Here is a 10,595-nt window from a genome sequence, read left to right on the forward strand (position 1 = left end):
ATTTTGATGTCCCACAAGAATTTCAAACTCAATTTAACTGGACTTTATTCCTAAACTCATTCTGTAATCTCTATATGTATGTACTACCATCAATCCAATTGCTCACAATGCAAACATTCTTAAAATAATTCCATTATTTTCCTCTCCCTAAAATCTATTCAGTCACCAAGTACCACCTATACTCTTTTTTTAAAATTTTTACTCCTGGAATACATCCCCTCCTTTCTAATTTCACTAAACACTATCTATTTTTTTTTCAGGATTGCAATATTTTGTGTCTGGAATTGTCACTCAAATGATCTCCTAGTTTCTCCTATTCTAAAAATCATTCTTCACACTGTCACTAATTTAGTTTTTCTGAAACAAGAACTTTATAGTGTCCTTTTCACACTTAAAATTATATTACTCATATCTACTGTTCTATGTCAAACCCAATATTTTCGCATAGTGTATGACCTTTTACAAGTGGCTCCTACCCAACCTTTCCAGAATTGATTAATTTGGATAATGGTGGTTACTGTAACAAATTTCGATGGCTTTTCTCAATACAATTTTATTTCTACCTCGCATGTCTATCAAGGTGGGAGTTTCTAGTCTGTGAGTAACTTTTATCTACGTGGTTTTAAGGTTACTGGATCCTTCTGTTTTGAAGCTCACCACCCAATAGGATCTTATCGCCCTCTGCATCGGGCCAATGGAAGGGAAACAGCATAGTGGAGGCTCATCTACATCTTAAAAACTTGAGCTTGGAAGTAATATATTTGTTCCTTTTTCTCACATTTTATTGGCTGAAATTCATTCAGATAGCCACATGTTATACAGCCACTTCTCATCAACGATTCTATCCAAGGAAGAGGAAACACAGTTTGGGTGAACAGTTCATCATTTCTGCATTAACATCAGGAGTTTCTTTCAATTCCGTATCTTGCTTCCACTGGCACTGCATACATACATATATACCACTTGTATTCTGGAAATACACCATGGTCTCCCTTGGCATATGTTGCTGCCTTTTGCTAATGGTCATCTTCTATTCTTCTTTTAAAATTTAGCTGAGAAATACTTTTGTGTTGAAAGCCATTATAGAACTTGTGTTTCTGGCTTAAAATCTTTCATGTGTTTTATATATTTTTCTGTTGCAACAGGTGGTTGGAAAATCTGGATAAACTCAGTTTTATGCATTATTACTTTTAAAATTCCTTTTTTCTCTTAGTGGGATCTGAAAAATATGAGTATTGAAAATAAAATCTGACTCATTTAAAGTGATCCTTTTTACAAATTTCTGAAAATATTTTTGGTAAAGTAACAAGATTTATTATTTAAAAAATAGTTGTCATCTTACATCTGGCGATAGTAGTATGTTAAAGAGTAGCTTTTTGTTTGTTTTAGTCTTTAGTAAAACTCTCTAGATTACATAAAAATCCCTTGCTTAATAACAAACTCATTTTCTTATCTTTCTGGAGAGACATCAGACAGCATCTCTCAGCTTTCCTTTCAGTTAAGTGTGACTATATAACTGAGCTCTGACCAAGAAATATGAACAAAAGTAATGTGTCAATTCCAGATCTGACCCATAAAAACCTCCCATATACAACCAACTTCTTCCTTCCTCTGTCTGCAGACTCAATGTCAAAGCCCAGAAAACCTTAGAAACCATATATTAAAAGTGCCAATGCTTTTATTAGCCTAGGATCTAGAATAATTAATAAGGCAGATTCCCACTCCACAAAAGGTGAACACTTCCATTTGATTATGCCATGAAAAAAAAGGAAAAAAGCTTTTATTGTGTTATATCACTGAAGTTCGGGCGTTGATAATGCCACCAGCATTACCTCAAATAATATGGCTCAATGTTGATGACTAAAGACTTTGTGTTGGTAATCGAATTGGAAAATTAAAATGCTCTACTGTCCAATGGTGTAGCAAAGGTGTGACGGCTACTATAACATGAAGGTATCTTAAGACCAACAAAAGAAGCACACAACTCTGTAGAATATAACAGAATTCATTATAGTGTAATACATTAGGGGAAGATTGGGTCGGAGCCACACAGAAGATCCAGCAATTCTGCACAGATTATTCTCTACTACAGACTCCTATTACTATACTTTTTATATAGTATAACTTGGGTACAAATGATTGACTAGACAAAGGGACAAGGAATGCAGTAGTGCTGGGGGCCATACCTCCTGGTAGTCTTGTGATAGGTAATTGTTTATAATTGACACTATATGACCAGTTTGATATTTATTATGGTTGTCATGCCATTCTGGCCATTACTAACAAAGATATTTATGGCTACATTTAATGGAACACAGATAATCATCAACTTAAAGGCTTTGGTACACTTGCTAAGGACAGTGAGGTTGGTCAAATGTCACAGCATGAAACAAAAGATTAAATGAAATCTGAAACACAGAGATGGAGTTGATTTTGGTCACATCTACTTTCCACCTCAGCATCTCTGTGGCCTATACAATCTTGTCCACCCATCTTCCACAGAATCTTTGGGGCCTGATATCAGGAGATGGCCTGCGTGTTTATACCACAACAGCAATACAAGTAGCAGCAAGAGAAAAAGTAAATCTACTAGTGATAAGAGAATCCCCAAAATAGCTGAACCCTATTTCCCAAGGAGAGAAGCAAGCCAATGACTAAATGAGTCAGCAAAGGAAATCTGATCAACCTTATCTATAGAATTTTTTCATATGGGCTAAGAGGTCAGTAATGTTAGATTCATAAGAAGGAATGTCAGTACAACATTCTTGTTTAATGAGAATACAGGTCTCACTTTGTGCTGAAGTGAGAATATTGAAAGCCATTCTATTTTGCAAAACCACTTTTCTCATTTGAGCAGTTTCTTGATTCAGCAAGAAAATACTCAGTCTACAATAATTTAAGGCAGTTGCTATGAACTTAGCCAAGTCTTGAATTTCTAGCTTGGCACTAATATCAGCACACTGGAGTAAGAAAATTCAAACAGTCCATTCTGACCAAGACAGACTACAAGTCCATTGGGACTTCAAAGCAGGTAAGTTTTGGGGGATTCCTGACCAATTCTCATAAATTTTCCCTGGTAATATTGGGAAGCCCAATGTACAGTTGCCAGTCCATGCAGAGGGAAGATACGGCCATAAATTTGTGCCACACCTAAATACCTCTTTGATGACTAGAGAGGCGTCTGTCTATAAAGATTTGTTCTCTCTTCTTGTCTAGTCAGTGTCTAAAATCTTATGTATCATTTGACAGGTAGTGAATGGGAGCCACCCCATGTGTCTATGCCTATGTTTAGTGTGATTAGTCTGCTCTATACAAATTGGAGCAAACACAACCAGTCTGCCATGTTCAGCACATACCTATCATGAGCTATTCCAAATGTAATAAGCAGTGGGTATCATAAAAGAGTTAGTGCGATGTCTAATTCAATCAGAGACATAAGTTCAGAATTAAGGAAGGAACCATTAGCTTTGGTCCTGGGAGTCGAACTTCCCAGGTTTTCACAGGTACTCTGTCCCATCCATTGTTCCCTGTCAGAGATATTGAAGGGGAGCACTATGCACGGCATTCCTTCCACACTGGGCAGAAATCCACAGACTCAGCAGTCAGATCAGTTGCGTATTTCTGCATAAGTGGCAGTCCAAGAGGAAGATATTTCCCAACATTCCAGTAATGGTTTCCAGAAAGAGCAAACTAAAGGTGATGAGACAAATTTTTAGTAGGCATTTGGTGAGGGAGGTCCTCCCTTGCAATCATGGCAACAGTGGTAGTTTCATCCTTATTAGTTAAAATATATGCAACCTGTGGATTATGGGCAAGCAGTGTATACTTACCATGTTGCCTGAGGCGGAAGGATGATTTGCAATTTGAGCAGGTGGCAAGAGACCATGCTAAGCAGCCAATTATAGTGACCTTTAGTATTGGCTTTTGACTGTCATACCCAGAACATTTAGGCCAGACTCCAGCATGATCAATGGGGACCACTTTAGCTGGCCAGACACACCTCACTTTCTGGCAAAATGTGTCCTATCCAAGTGTCTCTTGGAGCTCTTCTGGTTTGATGTCTCCAAGAGCTCTGAACAGTAGTTGACATTGACCCTTTATCGGCTCTAGCATTAAGACATCAGGCCATAGCTTTTTAACAGACATAGTTAGAGGAACGTTCTGTGTAGTAGTTCCAAAGCACTCGTAGGGAGCCACCCCATGCTGGTATCAGCCAAATTTATTTTCCTAACCACCTTAGCAATGACCTTTGCCCACCTGTGTAAGGTGGAGAATTGTAAAAGAGTACATAGCTGTGCCTTTAAAGTACCATGTTTCTTTAGGAATAGGGACTGTGCCTTCTTTCATTAATGAGGGCATCTCTTGTGGGAGCTCAATAGGAGGAGCCAAAATGGTCTCATAATACATTGGCTACAGAATGGCATGTAACTCATTGCCCAAATAACTTGTGGAATGAGTACTGAACTGTTGCAAATATGCATGCCATTTCTGCAGACTTGTGTAACAGTTGAAGTGGGTCTTATAAATAATTCTTCTATCTACACCTTGACTGGAGGGAAGTTCTTACTGTAACTAGCTATTCTATCGAGACATTTGATCTCTGCCCCCTTTTATAGTTGGGACCAAATGCCAAGGGGCTTTCACTTCTTTTGCTGTTTTTGCCAGAATGCCCAGCCCATGCCTTCTGGGGTTACTGAAGCATCTGATCCAAATGGCAATCTCACCTAGGAGATTCCAAAACCTTTAATCCATTTGACGAGTATTTTTACTTTCTCAACATTATCTTGTTGTTAGGCTCCCCAGTCCCACCTACATCCCTGCTTAACTAGGCAATATAATGGGTGAAGACATTGTGCTAAGTGGGGTATAAAAATTTATCAATACTCAAGAATTCCCACAAAATCCTGTACCTCTTTTACATTTATTGGTATGAGATAGGTTTGTACTTTGTCTATGAAAGCCTTGGAAACAGCATTCTTACTCAACCATACTTTATTTTAACTTTATTGTGGTACCTGCATCTTGAATTCTCTGCAGATTCTCTGCCCATTTTCTCTGTTGTAAGTGCAATGTTCTCTGTAGCAGAGGCAAATCTTCACAAGTTAACATTATGTCATCGATATAATAAGTTCATTTCACTGAGGTCAGGAAAGAAAACAGTGACAGGTTCTGAGCCACCATCCCTTGGCATATGGTGAGGCTATGCAAATAGCTTTGAGGGAGCACTTGGAAAGTATATCTAAAGTGGGAAACATATTTCCTAACAGTTTCTTTGTCATTGTGAAGGCATCAGCCTTGTGGCAGGAAAAGGCTTCAACATATCCTAAAAATATACATATACCAACAAAGATATTGATAACCCATACTAAGTGTCACTTCAATGAAGTCCAGCTTAAATGTACTATGGGACATAAAGAAATGCAAAAAACAAAAAATGAGGCTTGCCGGGCAGCCTGGAAAAGCCAAGCATCCATCTTGGGTTTCCCACGGCCCTGACTATTCCTTTAATTTACAGCCATTGTTTACCCATCTTAATTTCTTTGATTCAAGATCAGACTATCATCATGTTTACAAGGACATCAGGATGGCAAAAGTCTGGCAATGTGGGGTAAGTTTTCTTAAAACAGAATAGACTTTATCTGCATATGCCATAATCTGACACTCAGGTTCAGTCATTTTAGGGTGTGACTCAATTTTGATGACATGTTATGCCAGCACATCTCAGATTTCCAGAAATTTCACACAATTTCTGGAATCCTTATAAGGAAATACAACATAAAGAAGAGGCTCAATGATACTTATTTGACAATACTTCTTGTGTAATTTCAGTACATCAAGACCTAATAAGTTTAATATTTCTCTTGTATATGGAAATAAATCTCTCTGCGGTAGTCCAGGGGCCCTCTGGAACATCCCAAAGCCATTTCCAGGTCAAGAAAAAGCCTCTAATTTTGCATCAGTTTACTTTTGATTTTAAAATTTATGTACTTAATTAAATTCATTCTAATCTTATTCAGTTGAACCATGCAGAATTTCCTTTTTCAAGATTCCTTTTCTACAATCTTCTACAACTTTCCATTTTACCTTCAGATGTTGTACTGTATTTTCTCTTTCCTTGAAACAACCAGCCTCATTTTAGGACAAAATTACTTTTGTTTCCCTCAAAAATACATCTCCATAACCTATACCTTCTGTTACCATAAACATATATTATTTTTCTTTCATCTTAATTGTAATTCTTTAGCCTTTGATAACTCTACAGAAATGTCAGTTTTAATTAAATCAACAAACTTAAACTAGATTTTATTTGCTAAAAATTAATATTAGATCATGTGAACTTGAAAATCATTTAGGTTAGTTTATTTCCTGAGAATTTTTGAATAGCCAATTTACATAAGCACTTGTTTGTTTTTAAGCCAATTCAACATAGCTGTTGAAATTAGCAATACCATCTCAAGGTAGAAAATACCACACAAATACAACACATATATAAATGCACATGATCATTACAAACAGGTGCAAACAGAGGCTTCATGGTTTCCATAAAAGAAGTGAGATCTGTTTAAAGGACTTTCCCCCTACACACCTCTATCAGCCAGTCCCTATGCTAGCAGAGTTGTGGACATTCTAACATATTTTTCTAGTTCAGTTCTTTTTCTATCTTTCTAACTCTTGCTTCTGCCTCTAGCTTGGTGTAAGTGGCCAACCAAACTACCCCTAAGAGGGATCAGCCTACAGCTATGGCCATAAATTGTCCTATCTTTTGGGGGATCCCTATACTCACATGCTGGCCTCCTATGCTCAAAAAACCTGGCCAAATCTCCCCACATAGAAATAGATGGCCAGCTTGGAATTTCCCCTAGAGACAGTGGGCTTTACCCTGACATGTTCCCTTTTCCATGCCTGTTTTGTTTTCAGGTTTCCAATTGTCCGACTGTGGGGCAAAGATATAATGGCCACTATAACAAGAAGTTATCTCAAGACCAACAAATGAAGCAGGCAACTCTGTAGAATATAATAGGATTTGTTGTAATGTAATTTACTTATGGAAAGATTGGGTAAGAGCAGAACAGATGACCTAGCAATTCTGCATAGATTATTCTCAGGTACTAATAATTGATAAGACAAAGGGACAGGAATGCAGTAATACTGGAGGCCGTAATTCCTGGTGGTCTTATGATAGATGATTGTTTATAATTGATACCATCACCAGTTTGATATTTATTATGGTTGTCATGCTATTCTGGCCATTACTAATAAAGATATTGATAGCTACATTTTATGGAACAAGATAATCTCCAATTAGAAGCCTTGCTAAGGACAGTGAGGTTGGTCAAAGGTCACAGCATAAAACAAAAGATAAAATCTGGGACACAGATATAGTTGGTTTTATTCACATCTACATTTATATAACCTACTAAGCTTCTTTTCCCATAATAGAAAACTTTGCCCTACTTCATATGAATCTGAAGCACCCAGATGTCAGGACCTTTGCTTACTGCTTGCCATGAAGCCTATTATATCAATCCCGCTTTGGAGTTGTGGGACTCTTGAAGCTCCTGGCTTCAGTATTTGGCCTATACAAAAAAGAAGTAAGAGTAGTAAAGAATATTTTAGAAGAAATATACTTAAGATCCTTAGTGATATAATGCTTTTTAATAAAAATAACCTTAAATAGCTTAAAAAGCCAGAATCATGAGAGCTACAACCATAGTATGAAAGTAAAAGGAAATAAACCCCGCCATGCAGAGGAGAACAGTAATAAAGAAGTTTGCTTTCAAGTATATAATCAGATGAAGAATAAAAACAAATATCCTTAGAGAGCTCGTAACCACAAGCCAGCCTTCACATAACAAGACATCTGGAACTATGTGAATCCAGAAACTATGTAATATGAAAGAGAAGTAAACCCCATTATATAGGAGGGAAGAACACAGAGGAAATTTCCTACTCTTGACTTTGGATATGAAAAAGATTGTGTGTGTGTGTGTGTGTGTGTGTGTGTGTGTGTGTGTGTGTGAATTTATGTACATATATGTGTATACATATGAATTATATATATATATATATTGTTATATATAATCTTTAAGTGACTTTAAAGAAAAAGCATTACTAGAAATAAAGAGAAACCTTCATAATAATAAAGGTTCAATTCACTAGGATAAAATAACTACTCTTAGTTTTGCCTAATCATATAACCACAAAATATAATTTTTAAAAGTTAAAAAAAAGCGAAATAAGCCAGACTGAAAAATTTGAAACCACATGATATCACTTATATGTGGGATATAAACCTAAAAGCAACAAACAGAGACTCATGGACATGGACAATAGACTCATGGTTACCAGAGGGTGGGGGAGAGGGGGAGTGGGGAGGTAGATGGGGTGAAAGGGGTCAAATATGTGGCGACAGAAAGAAATCTATGGGTGGCGAACACGCAATGCAATATATAAATTCCTTACTGTTGAACTGTACACCTGAAACTTAATGGAATTCATTAAACAATGTCACCATAAAAAAAGAAGCTAAAACAATAATAGACAAATCTATAATTATAGTGGGAGATTTTAATATTCCTCTAATAGAAGAAGCAAACAAAACAAAATACGATACTATACCCACAACTGAAGAGTACACCTATTTTTCAAGTAATTATAAAATATATACAAAAATTGGCTGTGTCTTGAAGGGCCAAAATGGAAGCCTCAAAAAATTTCAAATGATCGAAACTATTCAAGGCATGTTCTTAGACCACAATACAATTACAAATAAAAATATGACCGAAAAATCCCTACTTCTTGACAATTTAGAATAAACAGGTGTCAGATATTCTGGTCACAATGGTGGAGTAGGTAAATGCTGTGCTCACCTCCTCCCCCAACTACATCAAAATTACAAATAACTTATAGAACAACTATCATTGAGAACCACCTTAAGACTATCTGAAAAGAAGTCCTATAACTAAGAATATAAAGAAGAAGCCACTATGAGACTGCTAGGAGGGGCAGAAACACAATGGGCAGGTCCCATGCCCACAGTGTGATGATGATTAAGAATCAAGAAGGAAATCTCAGCTGTGGAGGCCCTCCTTGAGGAGTGAGGCATCCCAGCCTCACACCAGGCTCGCCAGCCTAAGGCACCAGTGCCAGGAAGAGGAGTCTCATAATATCTGGCTGTGAAAAACAGCAGAAATTGCATCTAAGTGCAATGAAAAGCTGATGGAGAGCAAGGTATCCTTTTAAAGAGCACAAACACAGACTCACTCACTCACAAACTCACTTGAAGCTCCAGTGCAGGGGCAGCAAGCTAAAAAGCATCAGAGATATGCAGGGAGGAACTAAATTGACTGGCTTCAGGGAGAGGGTTGGAAGGGCAGGAGTCAAAGAAGCTCTCTCCAGGGACAAAAACACAAGCAGGCACTGTGTTCTTTTGTTGAGGTCTCTCCCCACTCATCTGGCAGGCACAGCAAGGAGCACCAAAACCTTGCTTTCCCTTAACCTGGCTAACACTGTTCACCCTCCCTTGGTGAATCCCTGAGACCCTACCACACCCAATTTACACACCCAGCCCTAGCCACTTTCAGTAGCTTTTCCACAAAAGCAGCCTGCCTCCGCTAAAGATGCAGATTTTCCTAAAATCTCTCAAAGGTCCGAATCCCAAACAATCAGGGGTTGGTCTTGGTGTGCATTGTTCCACTTGCTAAGCAACCTCACCTGGCACAAGGGGCAACTGATCTTACCTTGCATTGTAACTCCCATAAGTTGGCACAAGCCTGGCATAAGCTGCAGCCAGTATTGGCTTGGAATGTAGCTTCAACTATGCGGCCACAGCCTAGCAAAATTGTTGGCTGGCCTCAGCTCATGTTGTGGTGCCCAACAAAGCATCCCAAACTCAGAGCTAGTGGTAACCAGCCGCGGTTAACAGCATAGCCTCTCCTAAGCACCTCCAAGCCCAGCACAAATAGCAACCAACTGCATTTCACTTTGTACCTTCCACCAGGTGGCCCTAAGCTGGGTAAAAATGACAGCTGACCTTGGCCTGCACTGGAAACCCTCTTAAGAGGCTCTAGAACCAACAAACCTGGTGGCCAGCTTCAGCTCACATCATATCACCACCCAACCAGCTCCATAAACCACACACCCAAAGAGCAGACTCACATATCACAGAGCCCTGCTAAGGAGACTACTGTTCCATGAGATCAGCCCTAACACAACAAGCTTGTCCAATGTAGTCACAGACAGCTTTCATAGTCAGTTAGCCTGAGGGTCAATCTCACCCACATAGAAACAAACACAGGGAGTCAGCCAGAATAGCCAGATAGCCTGAGGGTCAATCTCACCCACATAGAAACAAACACAGGGAGTCAGCCAGAATAGCCAGATAGCCTGAGGGTCAATCTCACCCACATAGAAACAAACACAGGGAGTCAGCCAGAATAGCCAGATAGCCTGAGGGTCAATCTCACCCACATAGAAACAAACACAGGGAGTCAGCCAGAATAGCCAGATAGCCTGAGGGTCAATCTCACCCACATAGAAACAAACACAGGGAGTCAGCCAGAATAGCCAGATAGCCTGAGGGTCAATCTCACCCA

General features: G+C 38.6%; 1 long non-coding RNA gene across 2 annotated transcripts; it reads left to right on the top strand.

Moving 5' to 3' along the window:
* Window positions 1-2,717: 2,717 nt before the first annotated feature.
* On the top strand, window positions 2,718-7,277 carry LOC111742574. Of its 2 annotated transcripts, none has more exons than XR_002781375.1 (3): window positions 2,718-3,031; window positions 5,516-5,608; window positions 6,919-7,277. It is a non-coding gene; the product is annotated as an uncharacterized LOC111742574 (long non-coding RNA). The 2 variants fall into 2 exon arrangements; XR_002781374.1 differs by having other exon boundaries at window positions 5,551-5,608.
* Window positions 7,278-10,595: the final 3,318 nt, after the last annotated feature.

This window comes from Pteropus vampyrus, unplaced genomic scaffold, assembly GCF_000151845.1.
Source record: "Pteropus vampyrus isolate Shadow unplaced genomic scaffold, Pvam_2.0 Scaffold97, whole genome shotgun sequence".
In the NCBI taxonomy this organism is placed as follows: Eukaryota; Metazoa; Chordata; class Mammalia; order Chiroptera; family Pteropodidae; genus Pteropus; species Pteropus vampyrus.